Raw genomic sequence first — 7,048 nt, 5'->3', positions numbered from 1 at the left:
AGCCATCGAGGAAGGTCATGCTGATGGTTTTTAGCCATTGGTGTTGTCCTTTTTTAGTAGTGGAAAACAAAACTGGCCACCTCAAGCTGATAGAAGACACCCTACAGGGCCCTAGAGAGCCTTTTGATGGCCCCTAACCCTATTTTATCTAGAAAGATTAATCCCCTAACCTCAATCGGGAGGTCGGAGAGAACCTGGTAGGAGGAATATTGCTGTGAGCAGCTCCCAATACGCGGCAAAGCATCGATCGAACCGTTTTCCTCCCTCGGGATGTGGCGAAAGGAGAGGGTCGCCTGAGATTTGAGAAACTCAATTCTCTGGAGCCAGTGTTTCTATGCCCAATTTGGGCGAGAGTTCCCGCAAATGAGGTTAATGACCAACCTCGAATCCAATTCCACTTCAATCTTGGAGAAGCCCTTGCTGAGACACATAAACAAGTCATTCCACAGAGAGCGGAGCTCCGCTCTATTGCTGGACCCAACACCAAACCCCATGGAAAAGGTGAAGAGCAGATTACCCTCTGCATTCCTACAAATCCCTCCAGCCCCCGAAGGACTAGGATTACCTCGAGCCGAGCTTTCCAAGTTTAATTTGACCCAACCCTCCCTTGGCTTTGCCCACTTGACCACCTCAACACCACGCCGCTGCGAGCAATGGGTCCGCCCGGGGCAAAGAGCGTCCATCCACCATTGTACCCTGACTATAGTGGCAGCCTTAGAGATCCTCTTGCACCCCATCCTGATGGCGTTTCTAGCCCTCCAAACCTCCCAAAGGATGACGCTCGGCGTGATCTTCCTCTAGGTCACATTGGGGCCACCAAAGGCCTCCATCCACCACTAGTTCAGCCTTATCATGATTATGTGGGCCTGCAGCGCCGGGAGGCCAAACCTAACCCTGAAATGGGCCCAAACCGAGGTCTCGCAAGCTCCCATTGGATGAAGAGGTGATGAAGGGACTCAATCGCAGGAAGGTTAGCCGAATCATCCCCAAAGCCAACACACCTTGATGCCAAAATAACTCCCTTGGATTGGATTCTCTCATCCATAGGTAGCACACCATGCAGCAACCTCCACACGAAGGAGGCAATTTTTGGTGGGAGTTTACCGTGCCAAACCTCCTTGGCCCAACTCCTCTGCTGAGATTTGGATCTATAAAGGTCCCTCGCCGACTTAACTGAGAATAAGCTAGAAGAGTCATGGGGCCAGAAGCAATAGTCAGGCTCATCCGAAGACGCAAAACCACCAGCAAAAATATCATCAATGACTTGCTGTGGCAAGAGTGAGAACACCGAAGGAGGTAGCGACCCATTTCGCCCCACCAAATCTCTGACTTTTAGCTACCGTAGGGGAGAAGGGATGGCTATTTCAGCGGGAGCAGCGAGAGGCCACTGGCCTGTCCAATTTGACGTCCACAGATTTACATTTCCATAGCCCACTTGCCACTGGAGGTTCTCCTCAAGGAGGAGAAATAACCTGCTAATGTTGACCCAGAGCGGGGAGGCTAGCCGATGCACTCTGGCTCCAACATCTAGATAGAAGTCCTGGGGGTGTTTAGCCCTCATCAGCGCAGCCCACTGGCTGTCCACCTTCCTAATTTTGATGTCCCAGGCGAGCTTCAACCTAAGAGCATTCAAGGAAACTCTTAGAGGACTGATCCCCAGCCCTCCCTCACCAACAGGCCTGCACACTTTCTTCTAGCTAATCCAGTGGAATTTTGGTTTATCGTCATCCCATCCCCATAGGAAGTTGGAAAACCGCCTTTCCAAATCTTGAAAGAAGCCCACCAGAACAAAGGAAGCAGCGAGAACATGCATCGGGACGCTGTTTAAAATGTGCTTCATCAACACCACCCTTGGGACAAAAACTTGGCTTTGCACCCATTGATTCTGCTGTTAACTTTGTCTAGGAGGAAATGAACATCAGACCTTCTTAATCTGTCCACTTTGAATGGCACCCCTAGATATTTCATATTAGTAGAAGCTTTAGGAAATCCCAACTGCCTCTCCATATGCCTAATTTCTCTGTCAGTCCATTTGCTGGAACAAAGGAAAGAGCTCTTGGCATAGTTGATCTTTTGCCCCGAAGTAGATTGGAAAGTGGAGAGGAAATTTAGAGCACCCTGAATGGACGCTCTACTCCCGTTAAGAAACAACAGGGTATCGTCAGTAAAGAGTAAGTGGGTTGAGGCCTAGCAGTCGTGCTTGAGCTTGAAGAGATGGCAAAAACCTCTATTTATGATAGATTTGAAACCTCTGCTTAACACTTCAGTTGTGATAATGAACAAGTCAGGCGACAGAGGGTTGCCCTGACGAAGGCCTCTTGAAGATTTAAAATAGTCAGATGCTTCACCATTTAGGAGGACAGAAAACCAACAGTTATTCTAGTACTTTTCCACCAACAAGATCCACCTGTTGCTGAACCCGAACCTGCAGAGCACTGCCTTCAAGAATCCCCAATCAACTTTGTCGTAGGCCCTCTCCATATCAAGCTTCAAGACGATGTTACCAGCCCTCACCTTCCTACTTATATCCCTAAGAAGCTCCTGAGCAAGGATAACATTTTCGACAATGGAACGGCCCCGAATCAAAGCATATTGTTCGGCTGAGATGATGGTGGGCCGCACTTGACTAAGCCTTGAAGCCAGGATTCTGGAGAAAACCTTATAGATGCAATTGCAAAGGCTTAACGGCCGGAAATCGGCGAAGGAAGAGGCCGTAGGGTTATTTGGGATGAGATAGATAAGGAAAGATGTAAACACTTCAGGGATATCACTAACCTGAAGAAAGAATTCAATAGCTTTGAGCACGTCCTGCCCAATAGTAGACCAGCAGGCTAAAAAGAATCCGCCCGAAAAGCCATCCGGGCTAGGGGCCCCATCTTTAGGGAGGGATAAAACCGCTTGAAGCACCTCTTAGAGAGAGAGGGGGCTGCCAGCATATCGCTCCACTCTATGGAAACCAAGTGGGAGTTGGGTGAAAGGATGGAAGGATCGGCTGGGATGTTCTCACCTAAGAAAGCTTTCTTAAAAAATCTGACCGCAGCCTCAAGATTTTGTTGGTCCGTGATTACTTCGCCCTCTTCAGTCATGATGGAGGTAATTTCTGCTCTCCTAATTCTTTCTTGGGCCGCCACATGGAAGAATTTTGTGTTCCGGTCCCCTTCATTAAGCTAGGAGTTTCTCGCTTTTTTGCTTCCAAAAGACCTCTTCCAGGAGCTCCACCTTAGCTAAATGTTGCATTGTCAGGGCCAGCTCATTGGAGAGGTCCACATCTGGCTGACATTGCATCTTGGCTTCCACGTCCTCTACTTCTTTCTCTGCTGACTTGAGTTGGAGAAACACATTCCCAAACACGTCACGATTCCAACTCTTGAGGGCCTTTTTCACATTCCTAAGCTTCAGCTAAAGGTTTAGCATGGGCTGCGTGGAGGGTTGTCCCTCCCAGGCCTTTTCCATAACAAGCTGAAAGGAATCATGCAGGGTCCACATTCTTTGGAAGCGAAACGGCCTGGGAGCCGAGGGGGAATACCTCGGGAAGACTAGCAGAAGGGGAGAGTGGTCCAACCAAACCCTCGGCAAATGATCCACCCTAAATCTCTAAAAGGCGTTAGCCCAATTAACATTGATCAACACTCTATCCAGCCTGGCCCAAGATCTTACATTCCCTAAACAGTTGTTACACCATGTGAATCTGTTCCCCGAAAAGCCTGCATCCTGAAGGCCTGCATTATCCACCACTTTAGCAAAATCAACCGAACTCGGGTCTGTACGTATCTCTCCTACTCCCCAGTCTTTTTGAAGCTGTTAGCACCGCATTAAAATCCCCACAAATCGTCCAAGGGGCCTGGACAGCGCTGCTGAACGCTGCTATGTCACCCCATAATTGCCTTCTTATCACTCTCCCACAGCTAGCATAGACAATGGATAGAGTGATGGGAGCCTAATTGACCTGCAAAGCAATACTCAAGGAGATCATCTGGTTAGAGGAATTAAGGATATTTACAAGAATCTAGTTCTTGTAAAAAAAACCCATATTTTGCCCCCTTCAGTCACATTGGATAAGGAAGAGTGGAATCCGAGCTTTAGCCCGATCCCAACACGTTTATCCTCTCTTAACATCGGCTCCAAAATGGCCACGAGCCAAGGGTTATGGCTCCTAATAATTCTCTTAGCCGCCCTTATAGTCGGGGAGTTTCCAACCCCTCAGGCATTCCAGATGAGGACTCTATCCATCAGCAACACAACCGGAATTCATGGCCCTCTTTAGCCATCTCAATCTGCTATGTCATTCGTCGTTCCCCAGCTTTGCCAGAACTCTCCTAGGCTGCTTCTTTAGAGGGAGGGGATGAACACTTTTCTGCTAGATCTACTGGGGATTCTCCACCTGCCCTGTTGGTCCCTGATTACCAGCGGAAAAGCCAGCGGAGGCTGTAGTCAGAGAGTCTGGGCTCCGAACCTCCCTGGGGGACTGGCCTACATTAATCCCTGGGCATATCTTCAAACTGTTCTGCTACTCCAAATCAGGTAAATTTCTCCGGCCTGTAGCTGAGAATGAAATTGAGGATGGATTTGGACCCACTGACCTTACAGCGTCCTCAAAGTAAGGTGAAAGATCCACCTCCAGTTGACCTCTGCTGTTACCTTGGCAATGAAGAGCATAATTAGATCCAATAGGGGATCTACGTGCACTCGCAATCCTCTGTTGCTGGTACTTTATGATGGGCTTGGTACGAGGGGTCGATAGAGATCTGCCTCTAGGGGAGCATCCCTCGGACCTGGTAAGATGATGACCTCTGCCTATTGGGGAAGGTCCCTCAGGGGGATACCACCCACACAGCTCCCAGCCTGAGATTTGGTTGGAGCAGTCAGCATTGCCTGTGGGGGTTACACAAGACTCCCTAAGTAGCAATCCTCGCCAGAAAGCCCGTCTTCTGAAGATTGGGTTGCTGCTCCCATGCTAGCAATTCCGTCAGATAGGGCTACAATCTGATGCCTACCTCCTCCTTCGATAATCTCCTGTCCAGTGGAAGGCTCTGGAATTGGCCTTGAATCGGACGTTTTGAAAGATTCATATCGTTGAGAAGGTTGCGAGCTATTTGGCTTTGGTGTACCTTGGATGGTCAGAGCATTCCCAAATCTTCTACCGACCTATTCTTTAAACAGCTCAATTGGTGGTCTTGGAGCAACTGGAAAATCTGGATCGCAATCCCCTAAGTGACCTCCGCCCTTGACTTGAATGTGGACAGGGAAGTATGAGTTTCCCACCTGCAATTACAGGACTTGTTTAAGATTAACTCCTGGCCTAAGTTTAATCTGGATTCTAGCATACATTTGGAATAGCCCAAACCTGCTACATGAGTCAATCTGGAGAACCTTGCCGAATTTAAGTAGCTCCCTAGGTCGATAATAACTAATTCGAGCTAGGCATGAGGGGGAATACCGAATAATCAGAGCCAAGTGCCTTCTTCGGATTCTGCATCATTTGGGGACCAAGGGTATATGCTATCTAGCCCCATTTGGAGGTGAAGCTGCCCATCTTGTTGAAAGTCACTGAATTCCCTCCACTGATTTGAGGATAATCAGGAATTTCACAGAGGAAATTTGGACCACATCAATCACGGATGCTTTGAATCTGGATGCTCTGATGGCTACTGTTAGCCATAGAATGGAGATGGAGTGGTCTGTTGTGACTCCAACAAGGCCTAATTTCAGCTGCTCAAGCTTGGCGGCCACTGCTTTCTCATCTACAACTGTTATGATATTTTCCTGTACTCGGATGGTATCATCCCTTCCTCTGAACTAAGGAAATTTTCAGGGTTGTCTGCCATTACGCAGCACTCCAGCGAAAGACCTAGGGTCTGGCGGAAGGGTTGGCGATTGCTAGACCTTGTCAGGAGGAAGGGGATCTAGCTTCTACACCCTAGATCTAGCCATCTTGACTGTTGCTATTCTTCCATCTATGCGCTGCCCATCCAACATCCCCATGGCAGCTCTCACTTCTTCTTCATATAGGAAACGAATGAAGGCAAAACCCCTCGGGCGCCTGGAATTCGGGAATGTTGGGATGTAAACATCAGTGACCTTCCCATATCTCTGAAATATGGTTAGCAGGTCTTGGTGGGAGCAGTCGAACGGTAGGTTCCCAGCAAACACGCTGAAGCTTTCAGATTTTATCCCCTGTTTCTGCAGGGTAGCTCCCCTCCTCTAGGTTGATCTCCATCTGCTAGTCACTCGAGGGTACCTCAATCCCTTCCTTCATAAATCTGGGGACGCCCTTGCTCCTCTGCTCCCAAATGGAGCCCTGCTCCACATCGCCCTTCCTTCTTCAAACCACCTTTCCTTCTTCACCCTGGAACCGTGATTGCTTGCGCAGAGTTCCTTTAGCGTGGAAACTCCTCCGCGCGGAGCACTAGGGCAAAGCTCTTATGTGGAAAACTTGCGCAGAAGGCTAGATTCGGTGGCCCACTAACCAAATTGACAGACACTAGCCGTGCACTAGCACGGAGCACTAGTGCAAAGCTCATGCGCAGCGCACTTGCGCGGAAGGCGGAGTTCGGAAGGCGGAATTTTCCATAGGTTTGTGCTAGTAGGAACATGTAATGGTTAAGATCCTGATTATACGGCTGTAGCTCACTCTATGGTGCCATAATTACTTGGTCAATAAAAATGGTGGCTGGGTACATCTAAGTGGTGAGAAAGAGATTCCATCTCCCTCTTCTTACATCTCTATCCGGATGTGTGAATATGTGAGACCATAGGCGTAGACAGTGGTGTCACTCACCCCTACCCATAAGGCAAGCATGTGTTCTCATACACCCTCAACTTGGGATAGATTAGGAGAGAGACATCTCCTATATTGGAGGATTGCTATCGACAAATTAAAAAATCTACATCATGCCCATATATCGTGTCAAAGTATGATATAAATTATCCATCGTAGGTTTAGATATTGTAGAACTCTAGGATGATCCAGAATAGAGATCCTAGGGTTAATTTAAAAGATCGATTTTTATTTTTTTTTTTAATGTTTAAATTCCATTGCATTTCTAAT

The sequence above is a fragment of the Magnolia sinica genome, chromosome 7 (genome assembly GCF_029962835.1).
Source record: "Magnolia sinica isolate HGM2019 chromosome 7, MsV1, whole genome shotgun sequence".
Classification (NCBI taxonomy): Eukaryota; Viridiplantae; Streptophyta; class Magnoliopsida; order Magnoliales; family Magnoliaceae; genus Magnolia; species Magnolia sinica.
The sequence above is the reverse complement of the archived record's forward strand: the minus strand, read 5'-3'. Positions refer to the sequence as shown.